We start from the raw sequence: 16191 nt of genomic DNA on the forward strand, positions 1-16191 counted from the left end.
AGCAATCCTTTTCAGATTTTCACTATGGAAAGAACAATATGTATACTTCACTTTCTCCATACTTATACAAATAACCTGAGTCAACCCAGTGTAAGAGAACAAAAATAACATTATACCAAATTATCTTTTCAGGAAAAAATATCGTGTAAATACTTTGTGTTTTTCATTACTTTTTCTTACCACATACTCAAAAGCGATTCCACCCCCAAGTTCACTAACACCAGTCCTTTAGGATTGACTGAGCATGTTTCTGAAACAGGATTGCCTGGCCACATGTCATTTCAGAGCTAAAAAGACTTTAATAAATAAAGCTGGGCACCAAAAAGCAGGACTTTCTACCATGGAAGCAAAAGGAAACTAATAGAACAACACTTCTGGAAATAGGGTTGATCTAGGAGACAAACCAACATACCTGATACAATCGAAGAATTTTAAGGGACTGTGGTGAAGGGAACTGGGAGATTGCAGAGCAATTAATCCACACGAGCTTTATTATAAAATTCTTATGACCTACGCATGGCCTAACCAGGCCTTGTGAGGACAGAAACAGGGATACTGAAAACCGCATGACACAAGGACGCATAGTAAAATATAACCTGTTCTGGCTGCAGGAGTCCAGCTGGTTGATTTTCCTTGGAGCAACTATATCTAAGTTTTCATTGGCAGGAAAGATTACCATCATGTCCATATGTGGCCAGTAAATTAACTACTCCATGGTTGAGTCAGATATTTAGTCATATAATTAGCTGCATGCCACACAATCAGGGCACACATTAAGTAAGCCAAAATAACAAGCCAGAAGAACGGACCAGCTGGGCCGTACTCCAGCAGTTCAGCCGCCTTGTTGTGAACCTCGTAGCGATACCAGCAGCAATGCTGCTGATTGAGCAAGATCATGAATAGATTTCCAATCAAATGTTCTTAATCTTCCTTTCTTTAAAACTTCTTAGGGATCATAATATTTAAAAGTAGCCAGAATGTGTAGCAAGCATTTATGAAGTAACATATCGTTTTAGACTTTATTATTAATCTCATCAAATTGGAGAGTGGACAATTTTAAATGATGAACTTTGTGAGTCAAAACTGCTGAGTGCACAAGAATATTTTAAAGCTCTATTTCTCTAACCAATCATTGTTTTCGCTGTTTAACTAGTTTTGACATATTAAAACCTGAAGACATATATGCAGAATTAGGTATGTTGAACAAACTCCCTGTTTATTCTAAGCCGACCAATTTTCAATTTATTTGTGTTTATTTTCCATCACTGCTGAAAAACCTGAAGAAATGCAGCTGGGTCCCCTTATTCTCTAGGCCTCTGAAATTTCCTCTGTGCTCTCACGCTAGATGGGATTGCCTTTCAACAGTCCTTTGATACAGAACTCAAGGTACTTCTATTTACTTCAAGACCACATCATTTTTAAAATTCATTTAAATATTAATTCATGTAATTTATTTCATGTATAACATTTCAAGATCACAGAATTCCCTAGGAAGACATAACTTTTAGATTTGTCAATATTCTCTGCCATTTTCCTTAAGTTATAGTTCAACGGTCTAAGCAACTACGAGGTCCCTCTTTCAATAGCTCAACAGTTCTTGAGAGTTCCTTATGAAAACACATCACGTGCTTAGATTCTTTCTCCAGCTGCCCTACTATTTGATAGCAATTTTTTACTGTTATATAATCTGCCCAAAATGTAATCTTGACAGTTATTATTAGTAATGCCAGTAAAATAATCCTCATTCATTCAGCGATGTCTTTATCCATCCCAGGCTATATCTACACATTTGTGCCCACAGCAGGAGTAGTCATCCACAATACTGAGGTTGAACAGTTTGTACTGTGATACAGGGAGTTATCACATGCTGTTTTTTTACATAAAACATAAATTAAGTGTGAAGAAAACTATACTGAGTGTATTGCAGACAAAACTCTATGCCTTTTCACTGTTAGGTAATGTTAGATAAGTTCCGAATGCATGATTGGCATCCTTTTTCTCCTCTGGTCAGTCCCACTATGTGTTTTCCTGTATGATCACTGAAATACCTGAGCCCAAACCACTGTTACCAGTTGGACCACATTTGTCAACCACCATGAAAAGGGAGCTTGCTTTTTCTCTTTTCTGCCCCCAGAGGAAGCTTATGATTTCTATCTACATTTGTCTTGCTTTGGAGCTTGAAGAGCCAAGAGAACAAATAATCTCTGATACCTAAGTGTTTTAGGTTAGGGGTCATCCTCTCAAAATTGCTAGGGGAAGCAGACACATGCAATTTATCAGCCTCTCTGACTTTCCTGAGGTGAGGGTAGTAGGCCCTAAGTAGCCCTGAAACCAATACTTCCTTGCAATACTTTGAGGTAAAGAGTAGTATTATCTCCACTTTAAAGATAAAGAACTAAGATCAAAGCAGTTAATAAAAATGTCCAAGGACATTGTGAATATAGAAGAAAAGCACAGCTACTTGAGAATGATTCCAGCACAGAAGTTTTAAATGAAATCACGGACACCTGTGATTTCTTTCAGAGTCAGCAGAAATCTCTGTATGTTCATCCTTCACCCTGACTTCCTGTAGGAAAAATAATAGTTTACCATTTAGTCTTAGGTCATAGTCTCAGACTCCCAGGGTTTAAGCGTATTATAGAAAGCAACTCAGCCACATCTTTCCTCATTTCCTGAGAAGTTATTAAACAAAGACATTTATAAATAGTAAATATGAAAATAATATTCATACCTCAGGTCTCATGAGGGAAAAATCTTTCAAAATGCTGGCAAGAAGATTAATTATCTAGTTGATGTGACTTTTTGAAATATGAAACATAAGATTAACAGTTGATCTATATGTAGTACATACCATTATGTAGTAAGCAAAGTGTTAGAAATAGAGATGAAATATCATGTTGAAGATTTGAATTTTCTGTGTGGTGAATGAATGAATACAAATATACATACATTACATTTTATGCTTGCTGATAAAATAACAAGAAAATCCTATACTTCACAGAAATAAATACTAATGACACATATCATGAAAATAACTGACTAAACAGAAGAGGAAATTTTTCTCAAATCCAGATTTGTTTAGATTACTGGCAATGTTAGGAAGAAAAGTGTCAGATTATTTCTAGGGAAATTTCAGAATGAAAAAATCAAACTCATTCTAGGAGACAGATCAAAATATGGAGAAACATATTAGACTATGCTCTCTTTTAGCAAAATATCACATTTTGGACTTGCTGAAAGGTCATAATCTCTATAATTGTTTTATCTTCCATATCATATTTCTTACAAAGCCTTGGAAATTCCTCTCACATAATTTATCCAGAATATATTCCCTATTTCTATTAATATTTCTTACTTAATTATTTTTCAAACTGCTAGCTAGACCCTTGGTGTATCAGTAATTAAATGTGGAGTCAATGATCAGCAATTTTTAACAAACTATAAAGAATAAAATGGATTATAATAGAAAAACACAGATTTTCTTGCACATAATTTTTTGCATGTAATTACTATGCATCTTTATAAACAACACTATTCTCTAACTAAGCAACTTTCAACTAGTGTGACACAGAATTTTTAAAACATGCAATACCTGCCTATTCAGTCAGGGGCACTGACCTCTTTTCCCTTAGATTGTCAAATTAAAAAAAATGACAACAGCTAACTCAACAAACTATCTGGTGTGAATGAATCCAAGTTATACCTATTTTTTGTCAAATTGGTAAAATATATATTTTTGGTGTGCTGTACAGTTTTAGTAATTACCTTATATATGTCTTGAGATAAAAAAGGTTGAAAATTGCTGCTCTAACCAGGTCTTTAACACAAGGACTCCAACATTATAATTATATTTTTCAATAACGGTATCATCAAGCCCTGTCTGGTGTAGCTCAGTGGATTGAGCGCCAGCCTGCGAACCACACGATCGCAGTTTGATTCCCAGTCAGGGCACATGCCTGGGTTGCAGGCCAGTTCCCAGCAGGGGACTCACGAGAGGCAACCATACATTGATATTTCTCTCCTTCCCTTCCTTTCTAAAGACAAATAAATAAATCTTTATAAAAAAATAACGGTATCATCATATTAAAATGTACATTTGATCATGTTGCTAACCTAACAAAAGATCTTCAGTGGTTCCAGTCTAGGGACTCATAATTGGTTCCTGCCCTTACTTTCCAGAATCAGACTTCTGTATATAGTTTTCTGTGTTCCATTTATTTATGATGATGCATTTGCCTGGCATGACCTTCCTCTCAAAGACATTCTAGCTTTTAATCTAAAAAAAGTCATAACTTGTTAAAACTCAGAGGTTAATACCTACTGCAGTGCTATCTTTGGCAGAGTGAATTGTTTCCATTTCAGTCTAAAATATTTGCTTATATCTTTATTCTACTCTTCATAAAATTCTGTCATATTCAGTTGCTTGCAGAGAGTTGATGTCTGTAATGAAACTAGAAGTGCTAACCATAGAACAATGAGAGTCACTCTGTGTGTGCTGTGTGTGCACAATGAGAGCTGTTGAGAAGGCTGTTTGATCTCTCAGGCTTTTCTTGGAGCACCACTGATGCTCCAAACCAGGTCCTGAAAGCATGCAGACCCTCAAACCAGAGGTTAACATAACTCTGATGAGTGGGTCATTTTGTTTATGTGCTTCCCTATATTTAAAGGGAACAGCCTCTCCTGGGTCAATGATGATAAATGCCAAACAACAACAACTATAACGACAGCAACAACAACAACCTACCACCACGACTGAGCGGCCAGGCTGTCAGTTTGGGGCTCTGCAATAAATCTTCTGATTCCCTGTACACTCACTTCAACACTTATTTTTATCCGTTAGCTCTGTTAAACATGTTAAGGATGTTGCATTAGAAAGTTGATATAGTGTGTGTTTTGGGAAGTGAGCTAATGAAAACAAATGTGTGTTAGGCTGAAAACTGCATTTTAAGCACAGTTGTTATAATGTTCAACTCTCAGAAACTATGCTAACAAAAATAGACTATTTTTAAAATCATCCTTTCAGGTTGGAAATTTTTAAACTTAAACAAGAAATACAATCTATTTCACTGATGTATCTATTTTAAGTGAGTATTGTCTTCTGTAAGTAGAACCATCATCATTCAAAACAAATTAGGAAACTAGAGAAGTTCTCTGAAGGCTGATATTTTAAAAACATCCTGATTTTTAAAAACACTCGAGTCAAAATTTACTCACAATAAAAGTTGGTAGATAAGGATGGAAAAAAATGCTACAGTGCTTAGCATTCTTCCAATTGTTAAGGTCCCTCCCTCCTTATTTCTTTAAAGTATAACAGTTTCGGTTTGTGATTTGTAAAAATGAAAACCCTAGTTCTAGTTGAATCCAGATAGTGTTCTGCTTTTTGCTGAAGATCACATGAAATACTGAGATATGCTTAAAAGTCTGTCTTATAGACTTTTAATCGCCCAAGGCAGAAATTAAAGAATAATTAAGATAACTAAGAATAAGTCACAAGTATCTTGAATATAAAAGGCACAAAATTAAGGCTCCCAAATATTAATAGTTTTCTTGAATTACATAGAAGATCATGCTTGGAGAATCTGAAAAATTAAAGTGAAGGACAAAGCCTGTTATGAAACTGGGTAGGATTATTATGAGTGATCTCAATCATAGAGGCTAACAAACATGAAAAGCACATCCACACGATACTTTGATGAGATGGTGTACACAAAGAATAAGGGCAAGAAGATCGATAAAAATATGACATTTCTCAAACAAAAATTATGTATCCTGTCCCAAAAGGAACTGCCTTAAAAGTTAGATACATTATTTTATAATTAATTTCTTTTTTAAAGATTTTATTTATTTATCTCCAGAGAGGAAGGGAAGGAGAGAAGGAGAGAAGTATCAATGTATGGTTGCCTCTCGGGAGTCCCCTACTGGGAACTGGCCTGCAACCCAGGCATGTGCCCTGACTGGGAATCGAACCACAATTGTGTGGTTCACAGGCCCAAGCTCAATCCACTGAGCTATACCAGCCAGGGCTAATTAATTTCTTCTGTCTCTCTGGTATTAATACTTTGTTGCTAGCTATATTATTGCTGCTATTGTACTATTTTGTTATTTCTCTTACTCTCTTTACCTACCTGTGTCCTCCATCAGACTGAAAACTTCAAGAAGTATAAAACACATACTCTAGCTAATAGACCACAGGTATCCCTAATGTTCCCTAAGGTCCTTCAGAAATTGGCATCTAGTGACAGCTTGAGAATTCTTTGCTGAAGAAAGAAATGCCTGTTGAAAAGTGTGACAACAGGTTTATGAGACTACAACTGTCGTTTTTAAATTTCAAATAAATATTTTTAGTTTTTTAAATAATCATATTTGGGAGCCATACATTTAATGCCAAAAGTCAAACTAGAACTCTAAAAATGATTTTGGAATTCCAATTTTGAACGTATGAGTCGCAGCAGAAAAATCACCCCCAATTTTTTATAGGATCACCGTGCTTTTGACTCGAGACTGTTGTTCAGTTCAATCTTTTGTATAATTCACTAACCATAACCAAAAGCTAACAGTCACTATCTTCCTTATGCCAGATACTACACATACCTTAGTTATTCAGACCTAAAGAACAGCCATATAATTGAGTATCAATAATCATAGTTTACAAATGATTATTGTAAATGAAGGGGAAAAAGCTTCAGTTTCCAAATCTTCAGAACTGAGAGTTGAAGCCAATTTTGAATCTGAAACCCTATGAATCTGAAATTTATTGCACAGTACTGTGGATTCAAAGGATTTTGATTGTCTAAAATATATATTCTCTCTCTTACACATACACCCATGCACACAGACACATACATAACACACAAACAGCATTTGACAGTAATGAGATAATAGCCTAAACTATGGGCTGCAAAATCTATAGGTTGAAATTTTATGTTCATTAGAAAACATATTTAGTGCCCAATATCACCCAGGTACTGTTAGAGTTGAAATATAATCCCAAATCTCCTAACTTCCAGCATATCTCCTTACTCATCTATACTCCAGATTTTAAAATAATTTTTAAAACTAAGGTTATTTTATTCCCAATTTAAAAACATTATTTCTGCTCACTGCATGAAGAAATACACACACACACACACACACACACACACCAATACACACTAATATCAGCACTATAAACAGAGCTTTAGCTAATTTTCAGACATAAAGCACTTGCAAATGTCCCTCTCAAAGACAATCACACGCAACATTTGATACCACACTGACTGCTATTGTTCTAAACAAAAGTTTCCAGTAATGGTGTAAGTCAAACAATATACTGAAAAGATTGCTTTCTGTGGTTCCAAGTGTTTCAGTGGTTACCAGCTAACAGTATAGAGGAAGTGGGAGGTCCTATCTCCCAGTAAAATGTCAGAGTCTCTTTTCCAAAACTATACTAAATGATGTTGTAAAATAACTTCTCTGTCCTTTGACAACTCTTGGTTTTAGTGGTTCTTCTTTATGTGTTTGATACAAACCATGACTTTTCAAACCCCTGACCTCATCACATTTTCCATAATCTGTGCAAATCCCCCTTTGGCTAAGAAGTCATACTCTTCTCCTGATTTTAACTCCTGCCATTTGCTTGCAAACATCAGCAGGGCCAAGGGGAAGAGTCAGATCAGAGGATTTAAGAGGAAAATGTCATTTTTACAAATTGACTGAGGAGGAGGAAATTTATGTATAAAATAGCAACCAGAGAGGAAAAATTCAAACAACAATGGGAGTTGACAGGACCTATTCCAAAGGTACCTACTGAATCATGTGAAAATAGAGTCATGGAGTTTTGGATACAGGAAGGAATTCAGGAATCCAACTAGGTCAACTGCACACTTGGCGTATCAGACAACCAAAACCCAAAGTGGTTTATATTATTGTTCAAAATCTTACAGCTAAATTTGGTGGCAATGCCAGCAGAGGATCCAGGTTCCTGACCTCATAAGTATCATTTCATGGGACAATACATACTGTGTAGCAACAATGGCCATTTCACTGAATATATTTACATTTTCTGTGTACCTAGGACACAGATACAATTTTTGTCCCCATGAATACTAATTCTATGCCATCAGAGGAAGAGAAATTTACATTTCTTCAATCACTAATTTATACTTAGGTTTCTACTAGACCCTTTCACATGTATTATCTTATTTTATTTCTACACCAACAAAATTAGAATACAGCGATTATTTTCTTCATATTAAATATGAAGAAATGAGATTTAGAGAAGCAAATAAATCACTTAAGACCATATATATGTGTGTATATTATATATTAAGTCACACATAATATATATATATATTATATGAGACCATATATATGTGTGTGTATTATATATATATATATATATATATATATATATGGAAAAGCTAAAAGAAGAATTAAAGTTGAAATAAGATCTACCTGGTCTAAAGGGTTATCTGACTTGATTAAGCCATTAGTTCCCTTGAGAGAAAAGGACATGAGTCTCCTGCACACTTAGTTATCTCTGGAATATTTTGACATAGTTTTAACACACAATAAGTGCATGATAAAAGGAGGAAATCTCACACATGATCCACAGATCACAACAGAAAAAAACTTATCATTGCTATAAAGTTAGCTTTTTTATTTCTTTGATTTTTAAAATTGCTTTTTCAAGCTTTAGTGAAATATTATTGACAAGATAACATTGTTTAAGGTGTACAACATGATGATTTGATAGATGTTTATATACTATGAAATGATTGCCAGAACAAAGTCCCTCCTTAGCAAGGAATAATGGACCTGACCCTGCATCACCTGCTCTCAGCCTTCCTCTCCAGACTATCCCACTTCCATTGACCCACACAACCTCCCCTACCAGTATGCTGAAACAACTCCTGGACCTCGGAAAGCCAATTGTTCCCATACCCAGACCCCTCGGTGCATCACAGATCCAGTTTGAACTAAGTCTCACTCTCTTTTCTCCCCTTTCTACACTCCCCTCCTCAGCTTTCAGGACTCAAGTGCTGCCTCTCTCAGGAAATCCTTCGCCATCCACTTACATATCCTCTCTGCACCATTGCCAGTGCCTACTTTTCTGAGTACCTCTGGTAAAGTAGTCTGCCCATTATTAGTTCATTACTTTATCTCCTTCACTAGACTGTGATCATCTCAATTTAGAGACAGCTCTCCATTTCTGTATCTCCATTTCCCAATAAATAGCTGAATAAAAGAGGGAAGGAGTTAATGAATAAATTATAAGAAAGATCAAAGCTAGCTTATCAATCACTTGGAACAACAGATGCTGCAACACTTGTGATTGGCTTTGGAGTATTTATTCTGGGCCTGTGTCCACTTACCTACGAGTATGATAAAAGATATCAAATATTTTAAACGTAAAACTGAAGCCATATTTTGAAATCTATGGAAGGGCTGTTCAGTTGGCCATTTACTAATGCCCATACCAGGGAAGGATGGTTTCTATAATACTTGGCATTAATATTAATTGTGCCACCTAAGTTTTATCATCTTAATTCATCTTATGACTTGGATTTTATCATATTTTGCTTCCTCTAGTATCTTTCTTATTGAGTGATCTTTCTTATCTTTGATTTATTTATTATCATGACCTTCCATCTGAAAATATGCTCTAGCTTCTGCATCACTAAGTACGTTCCTATTCTGCTTATACCAACAGCAATAAAACCTCAACAAAAACCAACCAACCAACCAATAAACTCTAAGGGTTTTTCTTGCACTACAGAAAACCATGTAAATCCTTAAAGTGGTGTAAAGATCTTTCATCATTTAAGCCCCAAATATTTTGCTATTTTCCCTTCAGACAGTTGCTTATTATGAATATGGTAATAGAATGGTCACAAACTCTCTCTTATCCAAAGACTACAAAAAGCATTTGTCTTTGGGCTTACTGATCCCTTTGCCTTAGAGTCCTCTTTTTTATTTGTTGTGTAACTAATCACCCAGATATATGATGATTTACTTGCCCTTTCTTTTTTTTAATTGAATCTTTATTGTATTTCTCTTACATTACCATTTAATTCCCTTATACCCCTACGGCAAACAAATGTTCTACTTAGGATTGGAAACAAGACAGGGATGTTCACTTTCACCTCTTTTTCACATAGTACTGGAGTCCTAGTACTCCAGTACTAGGACAAGAAAAATAAATAAAAGGCATCCAAATTGGAAAGGGAGAAGTAAAACTGTCTTTATTTAGAGATGACATGATACTGTACATAGAGAACCACAAAGATTCCACAAAGAAGCTACCAGAACTGATCAATGAATTCAGAAAAGTAGCATGATACAAAATTAATTCCCAGAAGTCAGTTGCATTTTTACATGCCAATAATGAACTAACAGAAAGGGAAATTAAGGAAATGATCCCATTCAAAAAAAGAATAAAGTACCTAGGAATAAATCTAACCAAGAATGTAAAAGACCTGTATATGGAAAATTATAAGACACTGAAAAAAATAAATAGAAGAAGGCAAAAATAAGTGGAAGCACATACCATGTAAATGGATAAAAAGAATTAACACCATTAAAATGTCCATGCTACCCAAAGCAATCTACAGATTCAACACAATTTCTATCAAGATTCCAATGATGCATTTTAAAATTTTTTCTTTAAAAAATAAAGAAAATATTTTAAAATTTAAAATAGTTTATTAATCATTGTCATTTCCATTTAAAAACTATCTGTTGTAAATAAACTCTTTTCTAAAGATTTTATTTATTTACCTTTCAAGGGAAAGGGAAGGAGAGAGGGAGAGAAATATCAATATATGGTTGCCTCTCATGTGTCCCCTGCTGGGAACTGGCCTGCAACCCAGGCATGTTCCCTGACTGGGAATCGAACTGTGATCCTTTGTCTCACAGGCCCACGCTTAATCCACTGAGCCACACCAGCCAGGTTAATAAACTCTTTTTATTCCAAAAGAAACATGATTGAAAGAAAAAAGTTAGAGCATTCCCTCACATCATAAAAAATAGTAAATCTTAGTTTTAAGTTAAATTTTTAAAATCATAAATAATTAGGATAAAATTATTATTCTACCCAGAGTATATATTTTATAATTAAAAGCAATCAACATCACAAAGATAATTAGTTTAAAAAATTAAAATTTCATTGATCAAAATAATGAATAAAATATTAAGTAACAAAAAGGTTGAAAATATATGCAGCAAATATCACATACCCAGTGTTGCTAACCCTAAAATATAAGGTAGCTATTTTAACCAAAAAAAATTTATTAAAGTCTTTATAATTCCAAGACCTAGATTCCTACCAGAACATTAATTGTTTGCAGTTAAAATGTATGTGTTAAGGATAAATACATTCTCTGTGAGAGTGGTTGGGAGAGAATCAAAGATATTTTGTGAATACGTAGAAAAGCAGACATTTTTTCTCTTCTAGAAAATAGCCTATTTTGCTATAAAAGGGTAGGCATTTCTCAAAGGTCAAGAGGATAATTTAAAGTTTGCTGTAAATTATTCAGCAGTAGAGAATGAAAAATGGATTTTTATACAAACACATTGTATCAGCCAAGGCAAGTCAATTCCTCCATCTTTTTCATTTGTGAGACATATCATTCCTTCTTTTAGGAAGTTAGGTCATCATAAACTACAATATTTTTGTTTTACTTTGGTTTCCTGAAGAAATATATACATTCACTACAATTATTTCTAATTTTATGTACTCAGATTTTGTAGAGACTCCAACCTATTCGAGCAGTGTTCATGTATCTGAATTTTATATTATCTAATATGTTATTCAGTGTCAACTCTACACACATTTGAGACATCTGGGGAATTTTTCTCCTTTTGTTTATATCATACAATGAAAATTTCTATTTTTAGCCAGTGGACATTGCTATTAGGAAATTCAGTGAGAAATTTAATTTTTAATTACATTTAGTTCAGATGAGTTGTGCTTCAGTTTATTAATTTAGTTTTACAGTTTCTGCATTTATTTATAAATTTTTCATCTGATACTTAGAAAAACACTTTGAAATAAAAGGCTTACTATTATTAATATCACAGGACAATGAAAATAATGATGTTTAAAATCTTAAAGTAGATGTCTAAAATTATGTTTCTAGTAATTGTCAGGAGCCCAACTTTCTGATCCCCAATATCTAGGGCATTTCATTAACCACTTTTCATGTTCTTGTATTTCCTTTTCAAATTGTAAGAATTTAAATGACCTTTACTTATATAAGATTACCCTTATATATTAATTTTGGACTCCAGTGTTGTGTAAATGCTAAGCCAACAATACACGAATGGAAACTAGAATTTTCTCAAATCCTACATTGTTTTCACTTAATAAATAACATATAACTCAATGTACCAATTTTGGCGCTCAGTTATGAAGATACAGAGACAATAAGTCAGATTTGTTGGAGAGTTCAAGATGCCTAGAGCTTGTTGTCTAGGGATACTGAGCTGTTCGGCATCCCTCAAATCTAAACGCACGTAGAATACCTGAGCCATCCAGACAAGTGCGCGTTCTGACTCAGCAGCTCTGGGCCCAGTTCTGAGACTCTAGTTCTAAGAAGCTCCCAGGTAATGTCCATACTGGTAGTTTAGAACTGTGATTTGAGGAGCAAAGATTTACTTATATAAGCATGGATATCTTTAAATGGATATTTTTACCTGCCACTCGTTGCTGTTCTTGTATTTTTAGGAAAAATGTGAACCAGGAGAAAATTAAAAGGGAACTGGCCAGGCATTGAAGATCAAAGACTAAAAGGGGACAATTAGAAGAACGTGCTTTGGGCTAAAGGGAAGATGGAGAGAGTAGAAAGTGAAGAAAGGGGAGGTACTACAAAAGCACAAATAAACAAAATCAAATTTAAAATTTCAACTAGCTTTAACGGAAAAAAGGTGCTTTTGTATCTTTTAGTTACCCATTTCTGAATCATTTGAGTCTTGTTCACTGTTTCTAATAACTGTTGAAGTGAGGAGTGGCATTTGATAGTTAAAAAATATCAGTTGCCAATTGCAACTTAAGTTATCCTTCCCCGAGAGACCTCCTCCACATAACATCAAGAGCAGTACAGTGTGGGACCAGGGTTACTCATCAGCTGGACACTCTCTCTTCTATGGAAAACCAGTACTGATGGGCTGCCCGAGATTTCATACAATCCCCAGGTTGCCCAGAGAATGGAGAAAAACCACCATCACTATTGTACACCAAGGCGGCAGGGGAGAAGAATATGGAAAATGGACTGAGGTTCTGTTCTCCGGCATCTCCCAGCATCAATATAAGGAACTCCTTCAATTTTTTAAATCTCATTGGAAAACCACTATTGTTCGTTTTATAAAATTATTGAATATAGAAAGCACAAATATTAGAATGCATGGTTTTATACATATACACAGATGTGAATTATCTAAAAAACCTGAAAAATAACTGTAGGAAAACTTAAAAGCACATTAAACATTGTTTTTCAAAAGCCCCCCAAATTTTCATGACTAAATCATTGCAACTTTTATGTAAGGTGTATACTGTTCCAATAATTTTACAACTACACATAGTAAAATAACAAGAAAATATTCAAAAGGTATTTTAAAACTGAGTGCACAGAGGTAGCTTTCTACACCTGCCCTTTGTTCTTTTTTCTGCCTAGAGGGATATATAAATATGTTGTCTTCTGAACTCTAAGGTCTTGAAATTGTTCAGCATTTTTCAGATAAATCAATACACATAGGGTGAATTTAGGGCAGAGACTTTTGAAGAAGCAATTCTATCATTCTGTGGTCTCCATGAGTAGGTAAATTCCAACAATCTAGGTAGAGAGAACTAGTTTATGTAATAATCTCAGTTTCTACATTGGAAAACTAAAGTAAAGAAAGTGAAGTACAGCATGCCACTTGGGACAGTATCACTTACAATGAGCTCTGCTTGCAATTTTGGACCCTATCTTGGGTAACGGTTTCCCGCAGCATTGAAATCTCTTTCTTTCTCTCTCTCTCTCTCTCTCTCTCTCTCTCTCCCTCTCTCAATATCTTTAAGAAGATAAAATGTGTTGTGCGTCACTCTAAAAATTAGTTATCTATTTAGAGTTATTGTGGAATATTTCACAGACATAAGGTAAAATTCTGAGTTTAAACAGTCTTATTCAGCATTGGAAGCATACCTATTTTCCTTTTAAAATATTTTGCAAGTCATTCTGCATTGAAATAATAGAGCTGCCCCTTAGAAAATATTTTACATTTACTATGTGTTTTCAAAAACTTCTTGTTTCAAAGATTTTTCCTGACCCCGCACATCTCCAGGCCTCATTCAGGAAGGAGTGCACAAACAATCATTTCTATAATTGTACTCCACTCATGACTGGCCTGTTGTTGGCACCCACTAAAGTCTGTTGTATGAATAACCTACTGTAACACATTATTAGTGCCTTTGAGATAATAATTTAATGTTTACCTTTTAACAGACTATTTTCATTTTAAGTGACTGTAAGGATAATGCCAAAGAAATGTGTTTCCATAAGTTGATTTATAGTTAACGTGTATAGTTGATTTATAGTTAACCTGTAAAAGGGAAGAATTATAGGGAATTATTTGTGGAGGCCCCTAAATTTACTGGTTCTATAAGTACTGCTATAAAGGAGTGTTTCATAATTTTAAAAATCACATTTTTTATCCTTTTGTCTACACACATCATTACAACTGATGTTAGAAATGTAACTTCAGTCAACTGAATATTTGAAATGTTTTTTATTAGTTAATAAAACAAAGCTATTTTAGGCCTAAAATTGCACTTGTCTTTACTTAAAAACACCATAGACATAGATGTTATTTGAAGAAAAGAAGAGCTTATCCTAAAGGAGAAAATGAGAAGATTGGAAATAAGACTATGCATCGCACAGAATATTCTTTTTGAGTAAAGCCTGGCCTGCACCTGCTCTGTGGATGCAGAAGCACATGAAGAAAAGCCACACTTTCCTCCCAGTTCAGGGCAGGACAATCTGAGAATCAAAATGCCTGTCAGTGTAGAAATAGATCCAATGAATAATCTTTAAATGATATTTTCCTTTTCGCCATTTACAGCATGAATGAAACTTGAGGGTATCATGCTAAACAAACAAACAAAAAGTCCAAGGACTACAAATACTGTACAATACAATTTATACATTGAATTTAAAAAGCCAAACTTAGAGAAATGAGGGTAGAATGATGGTTAACTGGGGATGGTTAACAGGTGGGTGGGACAAATGAGTAGATATTGGTAAGGTCAAGTTAAAAGGTGAATAAGTTCTGCAACTAATGCATAGCATTGTGACTTTAGTTAACAAAGCTGCACTATATGCTTTAAAGTTACTACGAGAGACTTTAAATGTTCTCATCACCAAAAAAATAGGTAGATATGTGACCTGTAGGAGGTGTTTAAATTGAAATATATGCATGTATAAAATCAACACATTGTACACCTTCAACTTACACAGTGTTACATGTAAATTATATCTCAGTAAAGCTAGAAGAATAAAATAGAATTTTCCTTTTATGCCTCTATTTCCTTTTCTTCTAAAGAAGGTGGAACAAGGTATATAACTAATATCTGAATGCCAGAGTAAATTGCATCAAAATAAATATTACAAGAGCTTTATCATCTTTTATTAATCTTTCCTATCAGAGAGGGTTACAGGTCAAGAGAAGGAAGATATTTTCAATTTCAGGGAGTGATTGACCACCCATGATTCTTTGCCTTGGCCAATCTTCTTTCCTTGCAGAAACAAGGCATTCACTAACTGGGGAACCATGTGCTAGGTGTCTTGAGGGATGCACATATAAAAAATAGCAACCAAGTGGACATAACACTAATATTTCAATTTAATTTTAAACACTTTTGTTAAGAAAGAAAATTATTTCTCTTATTTTTCTTTTGTTTAGGTATTTATATGTATGAGTCCTAGGTTTTACAAAACAGTTCACTATTTAGTCAGTCATTAGAAAACCAAAACCAGGCTTTGATTTTCATTTATTCATTTAACTTTAAGCAGCATGTAATGTTATTGATCAGGGCTCCTACTCAGTGTAATACCTCATTGAAACCAGTACTTAATTGATGATACAAACAGCCACTGAGGGAGTATCCCATTCAGGAGAGAAAATGCATGACACTATGAGTGTGTGTGTCTGTAGCTATGTGGAACTACCATCACA

The 16191-nt window shown here is 34.5% G+C and overlaps 1 protein-coding gene across 1 annotated transcript in view; it reads right to left on the reverse strand.

Moving 5' to 3' along the window:
* The window catches only part of ST8SIA4 (ST8 alpha-N-acetyl-neuraminide alpha-2,8-sialyltransferase 4), a 95441-nt gene that overhangs the window by 55501 nt on the left and 23749 nt on the right, over positions 1 to 16191 (reverse strand). The gene's annotated exons all lie outside the window — the stretch shown is intronic.

The sequence above is a fragment of the Sturnira hondurensis genome, unplaced genomic scaffold, assembly GCF_014824575.4.
Source record: "Sturnira hondurensis isolate 20B ecotype Veracruz unplaced genomic scaffold, ASM1482457v3 Scaffold0021354, whole genome shotgun sequence".
NCBI classification, from domain to species: Eukaryota; Metazoa; Chordata; class Mammalia; order Chiroptera; family Phyllostomidae; genus Sturnira; species Sturnira hondurensis.